Source organism: Macaca nemestrina, chromosome 6 (genome assembly GCF_043159975.1).
Source record: "Macaca nemestrina isolate mMacNem1 chromosome 6, mMacNem.hap1, whole genome shotgun sequence".
NCBI classification, from domain to species: domain Eukaryota; kingdom Metazoa; phylum Chordata; class Mammalia; order Primates; family Cercopithecidae; genus Macaca; species Macaca nemestrina.
The window spans coordinates 54,903,270-54,919,974 of record NC_092130.1 but is presented as its reverse complement, the minus strand read 5'-3'; the positions used below and the strand labels follow the sequence as shown (position 1 = coordinate 54,919,974).

Below are 16,705 nucleotides of genomic sequence, written 5' to 3'. Positions count from 1 at the left end.
GCATGCAGAGTGGTATAACAGACATTAGAGACTCAGAAGGGGAAGGGGGGACAGATGAGAAATTACTTATTGGGTACAACGTACACTATTTACACTAAAAGCCCAGACTTCCCCACTCTACCATTCATCTATGTAACCAAAAACCACTGTACCCCTAAAGCTATTGAAATAAAAGAAGGAAGGAAGGAAGGAAGGAAGGCAAGCAGGCAGGCAAGCAAGTGAAAGATAGAAGCACTAGAGATGAGTTGTGAGAAGTAAAATGAAAAGTTAGTAACTGTGCTGGAATCTAAGACCAACATTCAAAAATCAAGAGTACCTCCTTAGTAACCCATTAACACCCAAAATAATAATTTATCAAAGAAAACATACCACTGATAAGAGCAACAGACATTTTAAGATAAATATACATAAATATAACTAAAGATAAAATATAAAATATACATAAATATAACTAAAGGTAAAATATAAAATATTATAATTTATTCATGTATAATGCATATTACATGAATAAATTATAATATTTTATTTTAAAACCGTAACTTTTTAAAAGCCAGAATTAATAAGATGTAAGATGCTCATGATGGGAAGGCTTAATATTTAAGGATTACTTTTTCCCCAAATTAAACTGTAAAATTAATGTACTTCAAGGAAATGCCCATGTATTTCTCCTTATCATTAACATGACAAGCTAATTTGAAAATTCAGATGGAGGAGTAAGGGCCAAGGCAATTTTGAAGAACAATAAGGAGAGATAATTTCCCTAGGAGACATTAAGACATCAAAAAGTTATAGCAGTTATGACATTCCAGATGATAGCATAGACATGTAGACAAATGGGTCAAAATAGAGGAATCAGAAGTAGAATCATACTTAATTAGGAAATTATTATTTGAGAAAGATAGGAAAATTATTATATATTCACTAATTGATGATGGGACCATTGTCTATTCCTATTGAAAAAATAAATAAATTCCTACCTTGCATAATAACAAAAATAAAATTAGGTAAAGACCTGAATTTGAAAGGCAAAATTTTGAATTTTTTAGAAAGAAATAGAGGAGAATATTTTTATGACCTTGGGATGGAGAACACTTCCTTAGGTACAGTTCAAACACCACTTACACAAGGAAAATTACTGATAAATTTTACTACATTGAACTATTCTTCAGTATGACACCAGAAGCAAAGTTAAAGGTAAGTTACATGCTGGGAGAAGGTATGTGAAAAATGTAGAAGCAACAAAAGGACAGTATCTAGAATATAAAGAATAAATATAAAATTAAAAATGGGTAAATGTTATAAAAAAGTAGTTCACAGAGCAGATAACTAGAATGATTCCTGTATATATTTATATGCCTAGATATATCTAACCTCATTTGGAATCAAATGAATGAAAACTGAAACAATGATGTGATACCCATGATGTCAGCATATATTTTAAAAGTGTGAGAACACACCAGTTGTTTGCAAGGATGGAGGAAATTTGAGTTTCTAGATGCTGCTTTTGGGAATTTAAATTGGTACAATTATTTGAAGAGTATTTTGATAGTATCTAATAAAGTTGAACAACAGATGAATGTTTCCAACCCACGAATTCTACTTGCTGGTTTACCTCCTAAAGGAGTGTCCTACTGACACTCTAGGGTGCAGGACCATGCCTTTGTTCGGTGCAGGATATTCAAGTTTCTTGGCCCTTGGCCCCTGCCACTCTATCCAGAAGCAACCTGTGTTGTGGGGTCAATTGTATCCCTATCCCCTAACTCATATGGTGAAGTTGTAACCCCCAGTACCTCAGAATATGACTGTATTTGGAGAATAGGGTCTTAAAGCGGTATTAAGTTAAACTAAGGTCATTAGGGTAAGGTCTGATCCAACATGACTGGTGTCCTTATAAGAGGAGGAGACAGGCATAGACATATTACAGAGGAACGACCATGTGAAGACACAGAGAAGACAGCCTCTACAGCCACGGAGAGAGGCCTCGAAAGAAACCAATCCTGGCCGGGCGCAGTGGCTCAAGCCTGTAATCCCAGCACTTTGGGAGGCCGAGACGGGCGGATCATGAGGTCAGGAGATCGAAATCATCCTGGCTAACACGGTGAAAAACTAGCCGGGCGAGGTGGCGGGCGCCTGTAGTCCCAGCTACTCGGGAGGCTGAGGCAGGAGAATGGCGCGAACCCGGGAGGCGGAGCTTGCAGTGAGCCGAGATCGCGCCACTGCACTCCAGCCCGGACGACAGAGCAAGACTCCGTCTCAAAAAAAAAAAAATAAAAAAAAAAAAAAAGAAAAGAAAAGAAACCAATCCTGTCAACACCTTGATCTCAAACTTCTAGCCTCTAGAATTAGGAGAAAATAAATTTCTATTCTTTAAGCTACCCCAATCGTAGCACTTTGTTATGGCAGCCCTAGAAAACTAATACTTCGTCATCAAAAGAATGCTTCTTGGCTTTCCAAATGCTCCTGGGGTGGCACTGCCGTGCTTGACAAACTTTGCTATGATTCCTATCACCGCACATGTACAATAAAAGACATGATTTTTATTACAGCAGTTAAAATAAACTCAATTGTATACGTTTCATAACTGAGAAATCATCCAAACATAAGACTGGATAAAAAATAAGCTGCCGTAGTATAATATAAATAGCATATTATCATTTATGTAAGGTGTAAACATGAGGAAAACGTGTACATGTTATACTATAAACATCTGGCAAAACACAAACACCTAGGTGGGGAGTACTTGCACCAACTCTAGATTTCTGGTTACCTCTGGGATGAGGGAGAAGAGAATGGGGTGAAGAGTAGGCTTAGGAAGACACCAAAGGGGCCTAACTGCTTCTGCAAAATTGTATTGCTTTTAGAAAAATGTAAAGCAAATATGGCAACATTTTGACATTTGTTAAATCTTGATAGTAGGTGAGTGAGTCTGTGTTAAGTTATTCTCTTTAGTTTTCTAAATGTCTTAATCTTTCAAAAAAAAAACCAAGAAAGAGGTAATTCTATATTTTGTTATTATAAAACAATCCAGATTTAGAAACACAGCTTCCTTCTCATCGAGAAATTTACTTTTAAATTATAGGTAATAGCTGGGAAATTTTGGAAGTTATTTGAAGGATACGGTTTGTTGCATCTCCCCTCATTTACTCCTTCCCCTTTGTTTGAACTCCAGCTAATCCAGCAATTCATGTGCTTGCATTCTCTGCAGCTGTGCACTAATTCTAGCCTAAACCCCTCAAATTAGCAATGGATAATAATACACTAATTAAAACTGGAACACAAAGCAGTTTTTCCAGAAGCTATGTGAAAAAACTCACTGATTATTATCTGTGTATACTATAACAATTTTAGAGGCTCATTACTGAAGCTTAGAAGGAAATACACTGAGATAAACATGTTCAGAGTTGCTTCTTGAGTAATATTGATTTTTCTTCTCAGCTTTGGAATGTGCACAAATGTCACTATTTCTGTATCTCCTGCCTCTCCCCACCAAAAAAAAAAGCCCCAAACAAATACCTCAAAACTACATAACAACCACAACAAAGTAAAATAGATAATACATTTAGAAAAAACTTAGTATGTGCAGTACAAAATGATCTCAAGGCTATTTACTTATGGATTGTAAACCAATTTGTTATTTGCCTGGTCCCAGGTAGATGAAATAATATGAGTTTCCTTTTAAAAATTAAGTAATTCTAAGTTGCATTAGTTCTTAAATTATTGAGCAATAAAGATAACTGAAAGCATGTATTTCTCTGTCTTAAGATAGATCAACTCTGAAAGCTCTTAAATATTTAGGATTATGTAGTGCTTGTATCTTCACTAAACCAAAATAAAATGACATATGACTTAGCCATATAATATTATAATTAGCTATCTGATTATAATACAAGACTTAAAAATACTTAGAATTAACAAAATTTATGCATGTTATTATGTTATATAGAAGAGTTTCCAGGTTCACTGAACTGCACTTCAAGAAACCTATTGCTGCATTCTCTAACTCCGTATTTATATCACTGTGTGTACAAGACACTTTTTATTCTCTGAGCTTTAATAGCTATCTGTAAGATAAAAATGTTAATATGCCTTTTCTACCATTATTTTTTCTATTCAAAACAGTTTAGGAGGCTGGCTTCATTGATTATAAAATGATGTACAGGAGCTCTCTGTTCTTGAAAGAAAGGAGAGAAGAGAGGAAAGAGAAGCAAGGGGAGAGAAGAGAGAGGAAGGGAGGAACTGGACAACGGCTATTTGAAGGAGACCAGGTAAAAGAAGACTGTAGCTGATACTGCATTGTTAGTAGTGGAGGTAAGAAAAGCAGACTGAGGGTTAGGATGGAGAAAGAACCAACAGGTCTGTGTGTTGCTGATATGTTTTTGTGGGTGTTAGAAAGTCGTGAAGAAAGAAAACAGAGAAGCCTAGAATTCTTCTGAGACTTGCTTCAAACAAGTGGGTGGATGATAAGTTATTTATCAATTCAGGAAGATGAGTAAAGAGACGTTTTGGTAACATGTAAATAAAGAGTTGTGTTTTGACTCACTTGACACTTATTCGAGATGTAGTTTAAGTTTTCGTGTGGCAAAATCAACTAAGCAGTTGGATATTTGGATTTGGAGTTATAGGAACAGGTACGGCTAGAACTCTAGATTTGGGAGTCATCAGTACAAGATTATATTTTAAAAATGGTGCTACTCATTAGGTAGCACATTAGGTAACACAGAAAACCTGTAGATAGTGAAAAGAAAGTTCAACATGTCCGAGAACTATAATGTGACTCATGCAGTGCCTAGATGAGAGTGGCTAAATTGGTAAGGAGTAAGATTGAATGGATCGTATAGTGTGGCTTGCCCGTTTAGCCAGAGAGTCAGTGTCTAAACATACTGACTTATTGAAGCAATTAGAAAAGCATGACTTTTCCATAAAATGATATTTATAGCCTCTCAATACAGAGGGGCACTTTTTCCTAGTGGACTTTTAATTTCCCTGAATTACATAACACCAGAGATCAGTGGTCCTGATTTTGAATCAATTTTGGCAATCATTTAGATGGATCTTTTACTATCCGATTTCTGGCTTGCAGGAGACTTTGTGCCTTTTGAAGTAATATGGCTATTATTTCTCTCTTGTCAAGTGTGCAATAGGTATTGCCACACATTAGTGAACCACTGAACCTAACCCATTGTATCTTTCTGTCATGTTAGCATTAATGGCAAGTGTGAGCAAGACCCCTGGGGAGGACAGGCTTTGAGGACAATTTGGATTAATATGCTAAATTATCTAAAATAAATAGGGACTCCATGTGTAATTTTCATTTCCTAAGCCCGGCAACAATTATAGTTATTCCACTGAAATGTCTGTAGCAATGAGATCAGTGACAAAAATAGTGCTTGAAAAACAAGAGCAGAAATGGCAAACATGTTATTTATTTGCTTAAATCTATTATAATGGGACAGGCAGTGTTAGTCTCATTAACAGAGGGACCTTTCTTTCCACATGCCAGCTGGAATAATAAAGGCAGCTATGTGACATTTAAAATGCAATTGCTCTGCTATCTGTAGACGATTCTGTTTCTGATACTTACTGATCACAGAGGAAAGAGATCTGAGTAGAATATAAACCATCTTGTTCATCATTTGCATTCTCAACAGAGATAGCATTAGGGTTAAATGCTATAATATGGCAACAAGGATATGCTGAAAAAGTATTGATGTCGAAATGCTTGAACATTTATTTGAAGCAATTCATGCAATTGTTCTTTTGCCATGTGACCATCCAAGAGTTGGTAGAAATACATCTGTTGTGTTTTTCTTGAATAGGCAAAAATAAATTATAATTAGGGGGATACTGCTTTGTGCATATAAATATACTGCATCTTTTGAAATTAGTTGTTCCAAACAAGTGAAAAGCATGCAGATTTCCCTCTTTGAATACTTAGTGAATGCCGGCTCATTTTGATGCCCTTGTTTTAATGATGAGGTGATGATCTTGAATGGAAACATACCTGTAGATGTTAGGCATCATATGACAAAGTGAGTTTTGGGATAAATTTACGAATCTGATTTATTCAAAATTCTTTGCATTAAGGATTTGTTTTAAACCTCAAGTAGGCAAATATTACTCAGTGATTTTCAATCCCTTCTTAAGTGTTCCAACACGGATTCCAAAATGAGGGGTTTTAGGGGAGGATTTTTGAGCCTTCCATTTTCTCGGTACATGAAAAAATTAGGAAACTCAGAGGCAAATAATGGTCATATAATATATCACTTGGGTGGCCAAGCTTCTCCAGACGCCAAGGTTCAGGCTAGAATTTTAATGGGTTCCAATCTTACTTGACCCAATTCGTCTGTTTCCACTAGATATCTTTATCCTTTACACACTAAAACCATGGAATGAACTGTAAATCATCAGATTATAAATTTTTATTCTGACGTTTTTAGGAACTACATTTATTCCACTTTTCTATGTATATAATGAGGTCTTGCTGGTTTTTTATTTTAGAGGTGAACAGCTATGCAATTTTGACTCATATGCATAGTACCAAAGCAGGAATAAAAGTCCAGTTTTCTATGTAAAAAGCTATATTCTAACATTATTAGGATTATGAGTATATAGTTTTTTAATGCCTCTCTCCCCCCTCTTATATATATACATACACACACAAACACACACCACTTACACGCAGTATTGCTGAAATTAAAAGTTAGATAGAATGCCTCAAAAGTAAGATAAAAAAGAAAAGCAAATAGCATTATTAAGAAAGGAGCAGAGAGAGACTACCTAAAAGAAGACAGTGTCTCTCATTCTCCAAAGGCTGTCTCTCTCATCCTATCTCCATACGAACATTAAGAGATCATTAGGGGTTCATTTCATCACCTTTGATGGATCAAGTTCATTGGTCCAACAAATCACACACAGCTGACTCTGGATTGAAAAGCATCTGCTGGAGCCAAATTCCTGAGGCTTATTTTCCCAGAAACCGGTTGGAGAGGATGCTTCCTACCATAGAAAATCACAATAAACTATGTTCCCCTTGTGAATATTCACAACACATAGCTTACTAAAAGCTCTAAGAAGCTCTGCTGTAAACCCTTTTAACTACTTCTAACATAGAGTTTCTTAAATATATCTCACCCATAGAGCCTTTAAAAAATTACTCCTTATTAACATCTACCAAGCTAAATGTTGGACTGGAATCATGATTCTCAAACTTTAAATTAGTATAAGAATCAACACGGTACGTGTGGAGTACTTGTTAGAATTTTAAATTCCTGGGGCCTACTTTTGCAAAGTCAAAACGCCTCATTTCCACCAAGCATTCAGGTGGATTCTGATGAAAGATATCCATGGACCACAATTTAAGACATACCATCCTGAAAACTAAGCTGAGGTATTCATAATAAAAGTCAATGCTGAGGTAGGCTCTGACCATGTAACCACACTGGTCTTTACTGGGAAGTATGGGAGTCATTCTTATTCTACTCAGAATTACACTTTGTGTTACAGAGGGAATTGTCATTCCTGATGCCAAGAATGTACCTTCAAGAAATGGTGGCCTCCCTTAAGCTGTTTCATCCTGCCCCCCAGTTATGCTTTCAACAAACATTTTTCATTTACCTTCTACGTGTTTTACAGTTTACATATTCAATCAAATTCTACTCGAATGGCATTGTACATGATCAGTGATATGCAGGAGATGCACAATGCCAGAGAAAAGCAGAAATGGCATGCCACTTCTGGATATGGTGTGATAAAGGAAGTCTTTACAAAGGAGGTAAAATAGAAACAATGTTGATTTTAGCAGACTGAGCTAAAAGGAAATGTCTTCAGGACTAGGGACTATGGGAGCGTATAGTGTGAACTAGGGAAAATATGGTTCAGGGCTCATTTAGAGTAACAGTAGATGTGAGAGAAGCCTGGAAAAGCAGTTTGATAGCAGATTGTAGAGGCGCAATAATTTTCTCTAGAATATTTGCTAGACAGTGAGAATTTGATAGAAGTTGGGATTTTAGGTCTCTATTGAGATTAATTTGAATATTGAATTTAAATACAGAGATTTATGAGAATTGTGCAGAGCATTCCGAAGATAGAGGGGATAGTTACTCTGTATGTTACCAAATGATACTGTACTTGGTGATTTAAAAGAACAGGAGAAGGAAAAGTTAGGCCACTAGTATTTTTCTACTCAAGTTTAAATTGTAAAACTATGGATTAGGTAACTCCTTGAGAATGTTTCCTGTTTCTCTGGCATATAAATAGCTATCTTTATGATGTGGTTCTTCTTGAGGATATGAAATGTCTCTGATATAGCAGATTAAATGCCCTCCAAATATTTATCTATTAAAAACCTTGTGTGTATAAAGATTGGGACTTGACACAGAAGTAGCACTGCAAAAAATGATCTACTAAAATTAAAGATTTTTAATTTTAGCCACAATGAAGTGTTATATTCTGCCTACTGTGTTTTAATTTTAGGATTTTTTTTAATGCAGTGAATTATTCTACTATTTGAAGATCTAAATATAAAATTCAGACATATTCATTAAAATCTAAGTCTAAGGCAATGAATATAGTGGAAATGCAAAGTATAACAAAACTTGGTAGGAAAACAGAAACACAGCCATTCTTATGAGAGAAGATATGGAATAATAGTTGACCATATTTAAAGTACAACCACTAACACAGCTTAGTGTACTAAAATCGACAGTTGATTAGAATGAATAATTAGGAAATACACTGACTTTTATTTTGCAAATAAGACTTGGAAATTATTAAATCACAGATTCATTTTTTGGATACTAGAACATATATATTTTATGATAGCTACAAAAAAGCACAGTTTACATCCTGGGAAATGAGCTAGTGATGTGTAATTAAAATAATACCTATCAATATAGCTCTAAGTGGCTGATAGTTTTTAGCTATTATGCAGTCTACTGCTGAGAAATTGATTAGATAATTGCAGAATGGATCTAATTCAATTGCTGATTGAAATAATAAAATGAACTGTTTCCTGAGCTGGTCATACTGATGATCTTTTAACCAGATTAATTGGGTTATGCATTAATTACCAACTGTTTTACACTCCAACCCTCTACCTCCATCACATACACACAATAGATCTAGTTGGTTTTCTAGATTCAATCTTGGTTCTTAGAAAATATGCTTTATCTTGAAAGAAGATATGGCATAATATTTGGAAATATAGGTGGGCCTTGGAGCCCTGCACAATCAACATGGATATGATTGTAAAGCACTGAGCTTAGCACCTGTTACAGATTAAGAACAATCATTATTAGCTATTGCTATTAATATTTTCCTTAAAGAAAAAGTTACGTGACGAAACAAAACAGTTTAGTTAAATATAGAAAATTGGATTTTAAGAGCCACCTACTCTAGGAAACCTGTTCAGCTTGTTCACATCTACCTTCCTTCCAGCTCCTTTATACAACACAAATAAGAAAAACCAACATAGGTTAAGATCCAAGAATCCCGCTAACACATCCAATCAGTGCAAGTATACACTCAGCAAATATTTCCTCTCCCTGTGTATGTGATACTTTGGCTGCTCATTCACAGTGAGACAGTAGAGGGTAATGGTATAAATATGGGCTCTGGAATCAGACTGTCTGAATTTGAACCCTGGCTTCTCTGTTTACCAGAAAATTACCTAATTCTTCTGAACTTTTGTTTTTGAAAAATAGAGATAAAATAGTACCTTGCATGATGGTTCTGAAGACTAAATTTAAATTGGCCTTGGACATAATAATTACTCATAAAATGTTAACTTATTATGTTTATTATTATAATGCTTTTTCTTCAGAAGACGTATGTTTGTTTGGAATATGATGTCATTAATCCATAGTATTCATGAATTTTCTCTTCGACCAAATATAAACATTCCTTACTCTTCAAATTAGATTTTTATCAAGGAAAAGTGAAGCTGAGGAATAAGCAAATTCTGAATGATTTTTCTTCCTGTAATTATTTAACATTGCTAATTCAAAGAAAAATTTCAAAACTGGAGCATGAAATAAAAGTATTTTGAGAGGTCTTTATATGAAATATTTATGAAAGTCTCAGGAAAGGTAGAAACAAACAAAAGGTGTGAAATCAACATCGAATACCCACAACTTAGAAAAAAAAAACTTTCCATGACTAAATTTTAAAAGTTGGCTTTTATTCATAGTTTAAATGTTATTAATAGAAATGCATACTTTACAATAGATTTTTCTAATTTTCCTTTGACCAATGTGACATTTTGAGCAGTTACCTTGATATGTAGTAGATATCTCTGCATATAAGGATGATGGCAATGAGTCACCTACAATAGGATTTGATTATTTAAAATAAAATTTCAACATGTATGCATTTATCCTTTAGATTATTTCAATGAAAATATGAGAAAGAAGTATGTAATTTGTCTAAAGAACCAGAAAAAAATCCACCTCAGCTTGCTTTAAAAATCTCTCTTCAAGTTATTTTCTTATTTGACAACTAAATCAAACAACCAGTGCTCTTGCTTTCTTTGATCTAAACAATTTTACAGAGGCTACCTTGCAAATGTCCCAAGACATGAGCCTGCTCACAGTGAAAAATGTACTCAGAAAGAAATTCACTTAATGATAATGATTATTCTTCTACGTAATGGACATTTCATTGTCAGTAAAGTGTAACATTATTCTGTTGAAAGCTTTACATATGCAGCCAGCTCCAGACACACTAGTTTAACCTGCGTATCTCATTTTCTGGTTCTATCATTTGTCTTTTTGCATATTCAGTGAAAACCTTTCATGCTTGATACACGGATTGCTTTATGCTAACGTTGTTGCTTTTATTAAAAAATATCCATCGTTTGTATGGATACATGGATTCATGAATACATTTCACATGATATCTGGTGCTAGAAGGTGGCATCTATTGTTTTGCCATGTATGAGTGTATAGCTAGAGATTACTACTTTTAATTAAGCAGTGAGTTACCGCATTTCTACTTTTTACAATTGCAAATTGCAAAGTGTTAATATGGGCAAGTTGTCCAGTCAGTAGTGGTTGAAGACACCAGTACAGTGTTTGGTTGGCTGACTAAAAGGTCTCTCTTAGACACACACACAAAATCTCCGTATAGGTTTTACAGGATCTGCAATGCCACCAAACGTCTTTGTGTGTTTAGCATTAATGGCTTGCTTTCTCTTCAGAATATACATATTCTGGAACACAAAATTGTGTCACCTCCACTTTCAGAAGTTGTTCCCCCAAAGCAAGGAGAACCCAAGCTAGATGACTGTCCACTTCATCAGTCAGAGGCACTGAAATAAGGCAAAAGGCTAAAGAAGAATATGTGAGAATCCCTGAACCCCAAAAGCAAACCTAGAATTCTTCCCAATGAAAACATTAAGCAGAGGGGTACACCTAGGACCTGATTAGGAAGTGGATAATGTATTCCTATGTACAGTAGCACCCCCTGCCCCCCTCCATCCACTTACTCCTAGTTTCATTTTCTGTGGTTTCAATTTCTGCAGTCAACCATAGTCCAAAGTTCTTAAATGGAAAATTTCAGAAATAAATAATTCATAAGTTTTAAATTGTGCACCATTCTGGGTGGAGCTAAAATTTCATGCCATGCCCTGCTCCAGCCTGCCTACAACATGAATCTTCCCTTGACCAGTGTATCCACATTTAGATGATCCCCACCCATTAGTCACAGTTATCAGATTTTAAAAACATAATATGTATAGGGTTTGATACCATATGCAGTTTCAGGAATCCACTGGGAGTCTTGGAATGTATGCCCTGCAGACAAGGGAGGGACTATTGTATAAAGATAGACAAGGTAAATATAGGCAATTTATTTGTGTGTAAATATGCTACTCAAGTCAGTATTTCTATTTCAGTAACATATAACCTCTTGGGGAAATACTTACATACAAAGCACATATATGTGTAATGTTCTCACTAAAGCACATATTTCATTATAACTTAGATACACCTATATCCCATATTTGTGTAATTGTATTTTAAGTCTCTTTAGTGCTTATATATAATGGGGTCTTATATGTATATATGTGCCTGAACATGTATTTTATGTATACTACTGTTCAACACACACTATTGATCTTTTTTCTTTTTTTTAAATTTTACTTTAAGTTCTGGGATACATGTGCTGAATGTGCTGGTTTGTTACATAGGTATACACATGCCATGGTGGTTTGCTGCACCTATCAACCTGTCATCTAGGTTTTAAGCACCTCATGCATTAGGCATTTGTGCTAATACTCTCCCTCCCCTTTCCCTCTACCCCCAGACAGGTCCTGGTGTGTGATGTTCCCCTCCCTGTGTCCATGTGTTGTCATTGTTCAGCTCCCACTTACGAGTGAGAACATGTGTTGTTTGGTTTTCTATTCCTCTGTTAGTTTGCTGAGAATGATGGTTTCCAGCTTCATCCATGTCCCTCCAAAGGACATGAACTCATGCTTTTTTATGGCTGCATAGTATTCCATGGTGTAAAACACACACTATTGATTCTGTGATCTCATTTTCAAGGGACCATTGTTTAGTTAACACTTATAACTTCTTATAGATATCTTAGCATTATCATTCTCATTTTTCAAAGTGAAAAAATCATTGTAAAATAATTTAAAAACAAAGTAGTCCCATTCAAGTTTTTTAAAAAAAATTTCACGTGTTAAAAAAAGATAACAAGCTGTATTAGTTTGTTTTCATGCTGCTAATAAGGGCATGCCTGGGACTGGGCAATTTACAAAATAAAGAGGTTTAATGGACTTACAGTTCCATGTGGCTGGGGAGTCCTCACAGTCATGGAGGAAGGTGAAAAGCACATCTCACATGGCAGCAGACAAGAGAAGAGAGCTTGTGAAGGGAAACTCCCTTTTTAAAACCATCAGATCTCATGAGATATATTTACTATTATGAGAGTAGCATGGAAAAGACCTGTATCCATGATTCAGTTACCTCCCACTGGGTTCCTCCGACAACACGTGGGAATTCAAGATGAGATTTGGGTTGGGACACAGCCAAACCATATCACAAGCTATCTTAGAAAATAGTCTCTGTTTTTTTATGACAAGATCTAAATCTATAAAGCTCTTAAATGGAGGAATTGGTGGAAGATTAAAGAAATAAATGAATAAAATGCTATGGTTAATAACAAAGTTTGATCAAAATGAGTAACTGACGGGAGACAGAAAACATAATTTTGAAAAGCCATTAAAGAAACTTAGACTTGCACAATGGATAATATTTCCCACTAGAGATACTGAATACATCATTTGATTGCAAGTGGAATATGAGTGAGATAATGGAAATGTGTATAAGTGTGTGTGTGTGTGTGTGTGTGTGTGTGTGTGTGAGAGAGAGAGAGAGAGAGAGAATACCTTAATAAACGTGATAACCTTTGGACGAACTTTTAGTATCTGTTATATCACAGGATCTAAGAGGGTAGATTTCAAGTGTGGCTACTCCCAATTTTTATAGGCTACTATTTGGAAAATTGAGTAACACTGAAAGGTTTTACACTAGTGATATTGTATATTTTAGGACATGGTTCTACTTTCTAAAACAGAGCTACCCAAATGCATTTCACCATGGAATCTCTTTAAAAACACAATACAAAGGCCGGGTGCGGTGGCTCAAGCCTGTAATCCCAGCACTTTGGGAGGCCGAGACGGGCGGATCACGAGGTCAGGAGATCGAGACCATCCTGGCTAACACGGTGAAACCCCGCTTCTACTAAAAAATACAAAAAACTAGCTGGGCGAGGTGGCGAGCGCCTGTAGTCCCAGCTACTCAGGAGGCTGAGGCAGGAGAATGGCGAAAACCTGGGAGGCGGAGCTTGCAGTGAGCTGAGATCCGGCCACTGCACTCCAGCCCGGGCGACAGAGCAAGACTCTGTCTCAAAAAAAAAAAAAAAAAAAACAAAAAAACACAATACATTGCTGAAATACTAAAGGAGATGATGAGATATGATCTACTTTTGGATTAAAGTTGAAAGTAAAATAATGCTATCAGAGATAAATTTATTCTGTGAGTAATGCTCGAAAGCATTTCTATTTTGATAACATCAGATAATGTTACCAATATATGTTGAAATAAAATAATTCATGTAACAGTGACCAGATCTTACCAAAAAGATTAGAAAGTAAATTCTTCCTAATTCACTAACGCCTAGATTGAGTATCATGTATCATATGCTCCCTTGTCTGATTTTCTGGCATTTGAGGGTCAAGTACAAAATTTTTGAAGGTATATTTTAGCACAATATATATAAATATAATTAGTAATTTTTTACATTTGTTCCGAAAGAGTATTTTTTTATGAAAAGATGTATTAGGAAGAATTCAAATAATGCAGCAAAACATATACAGTTAAAAAAAAAATAAGTCCTCAAACTATGCTATCCAGAAATGACTATTAACCCTGCATATACTTTATTCAGACATCTCTCCCAGCACATAAACCTGAAATATTAGATAGGTAGGTACATAGGAATATGTACATGATTATATAAAAACAGGATTATGCTATTTTTATAATTCTAAGGTATTATTTATATACAATAAAATTCACCAACTTTGTACATTTTTATGTGCTTTGACAAATATTTAGGGTCATGGATCTCCTACCACAGTCATGATATTGATCACTTTTGTCACCCTAAAAAAGTTCCCTCATGCCCCTTTGCTGTCAGTTCTATCCACTGTCCACTCTGTTCTGTTTTCTACCACTATCGTTTTGCCTTTTATGGATGTTCACAAAAAGTAAATCATAGAGCATGCTGGTTTTGTGTCTGGGTATTCTACTTAGCAGAATGCATTTAATAATCATCCATGTTGTCACATGGATTCCTAGTTCATTCCTTTTCACTGCTGAGCATTGTTTTATTGTATAGATATCTCATACATCCGTACATTCATACAGCAGTTATGGAAAGTTTGCAGGTTTTCCAGTTGTCGCCGTTGTTTTCAGTTTTGGCTTTTTATAAGTAAAGCTGCATCTGAGAGGATTTTGAATGGATATATATATATATACACACACACACACACACACACACACACATATATGAATAATTATTTTAGGTAAATACAAAAAAAAGTGGTATTTCTGGGATATATGTTATAGGTCTAGTTAACTTATAGGACACCGTCACATTGTTTTACAAGAGGCTGTAAAATCTGGCATTCTAACCAACAATATACAGGAATTCTATTAGCACCACATCTTTAATAACACACTTAAATTTTCATTATTCTGGTGAACATATGGTAGTTTCTCACTATGGTTTTAATTTGCATTTCTATAATGACTACTAATTTTGAGCCTCTTTCTATGTGCTTATTTGGCATTTGTATCATTCTTCGGATGTGGTCATTTTGTTGTTGGCTTGTATATTAGTTTTCTAGGGCTACCCTAAAATTATCACACATGGCTGGGCGCGGTGGCTCATGCCTATAATCCCAGCGCTTTGAGAGACCACCCTGGGCAACAGAGAGATAATCTGTCACTAAAAACAAAGTTATTAACTAGATGTAGGTTTTAGAAATATTTTCATCCAGTTTGTGGCCTGCATGTTGATCTGCCTTAAAATTATATTTTGAAGAGCATATGATTTTAATTTTGATGAAGTTTTGTCAATTAATTTATCATTTCTGAATTTTGAGTCCTACCTAAGAAATATTAACATTTGCTAAAACAAGACCACAGAGGTTTTTTCTACATGGTTTTCTAGAGGTTTTATATTTTCAACTCTCACATTTATAAATGTGTAATTCATTTAGATATGTATAGTGACTTTTCTGGACCAATTCTGTGAAGTCTAATTTTCAAAATTGTGTGTGTCATCATGGAAAAGCCTCCAGGAGAGAGACCCTGTTCCCACAGGGCATATACATGTAGAGGGGTATTTTGGGGGAATGCAGTACAGAGTGCACCTACATAACAGTAAGAGTGGTTTCCTGTGTGAGTAACGTGGCCTTATTAGGAGAGCACATGTCCCTAGTTCAATGTTTGTTAGGTTATCATTCTCTTCTCTTAACCTAACTCAAACTGCTAAGAGACCCTCTTGCTTAGCTACTGAAAGAATATGGCAATTTAAAGCAATTAACAGGACTGACCTAGTCTCTACTCTTTTTTTGGTAATGTTCCACACATAGAGCTCATTATTTCATTTTCACAGTAAAAGGAATAGAGTAAGCAAGGCCAACATCTCGTGGAGTTAATTAGACTTCTGCTGTTTATTATTTGACAAATTTCCTCTATTATCCTCACTTCCTTAATTTTATCTCTTATAGTTTCTTTTCACATGAAACACTTCTTTCAAATGAAATTATCTCAGAGAAGTGATAAGCAGGTGGGAAATGGAATTCAATTTCAGTGGCTGCAGAGGCCAGCTCTCTGAGTTTGCAGTCACTTTAAGAGCACAAGTTCATGCAGACAAATAGAACATTTCTGTTTAGGAGATCCCAACAAAGCAAGCAAATTGTTGCAAGAAAAAATTTTCTAGCTCTGCATTCCCTGAAAGCTTCCAGTAAGTGGAAAAATTGTTTCTCAACAGATGGCACTCAAAAATTTTTCCTATGAAATCTGTGTGATCAAGGATTAGGGAAATGTTGCAAGGTTCTGTTTCTCTATATTTGGATCCTAAATACTGAATAATGGTTTTGTTTGTTTGTTATTGCTCTACTTGTTTTAAT

The 16,705-nt window shown here is 35.3% G+C and overlaps 1 long non-coding RNA gene across 1 annotated transcript in view; it reads right to left on the bottom strand.

Annotated features, from left to right (window-relative positions):
- The window catches only part of LOC105463157 (uncharacterized), an 833,151-nt gene that overhangs the window by 33,369 nt on the left and 783,077 nt on the right, over positions 1–16,705 (bottom strand). The gene's annotated exons all lie outside the window — the stretch shown is intronic.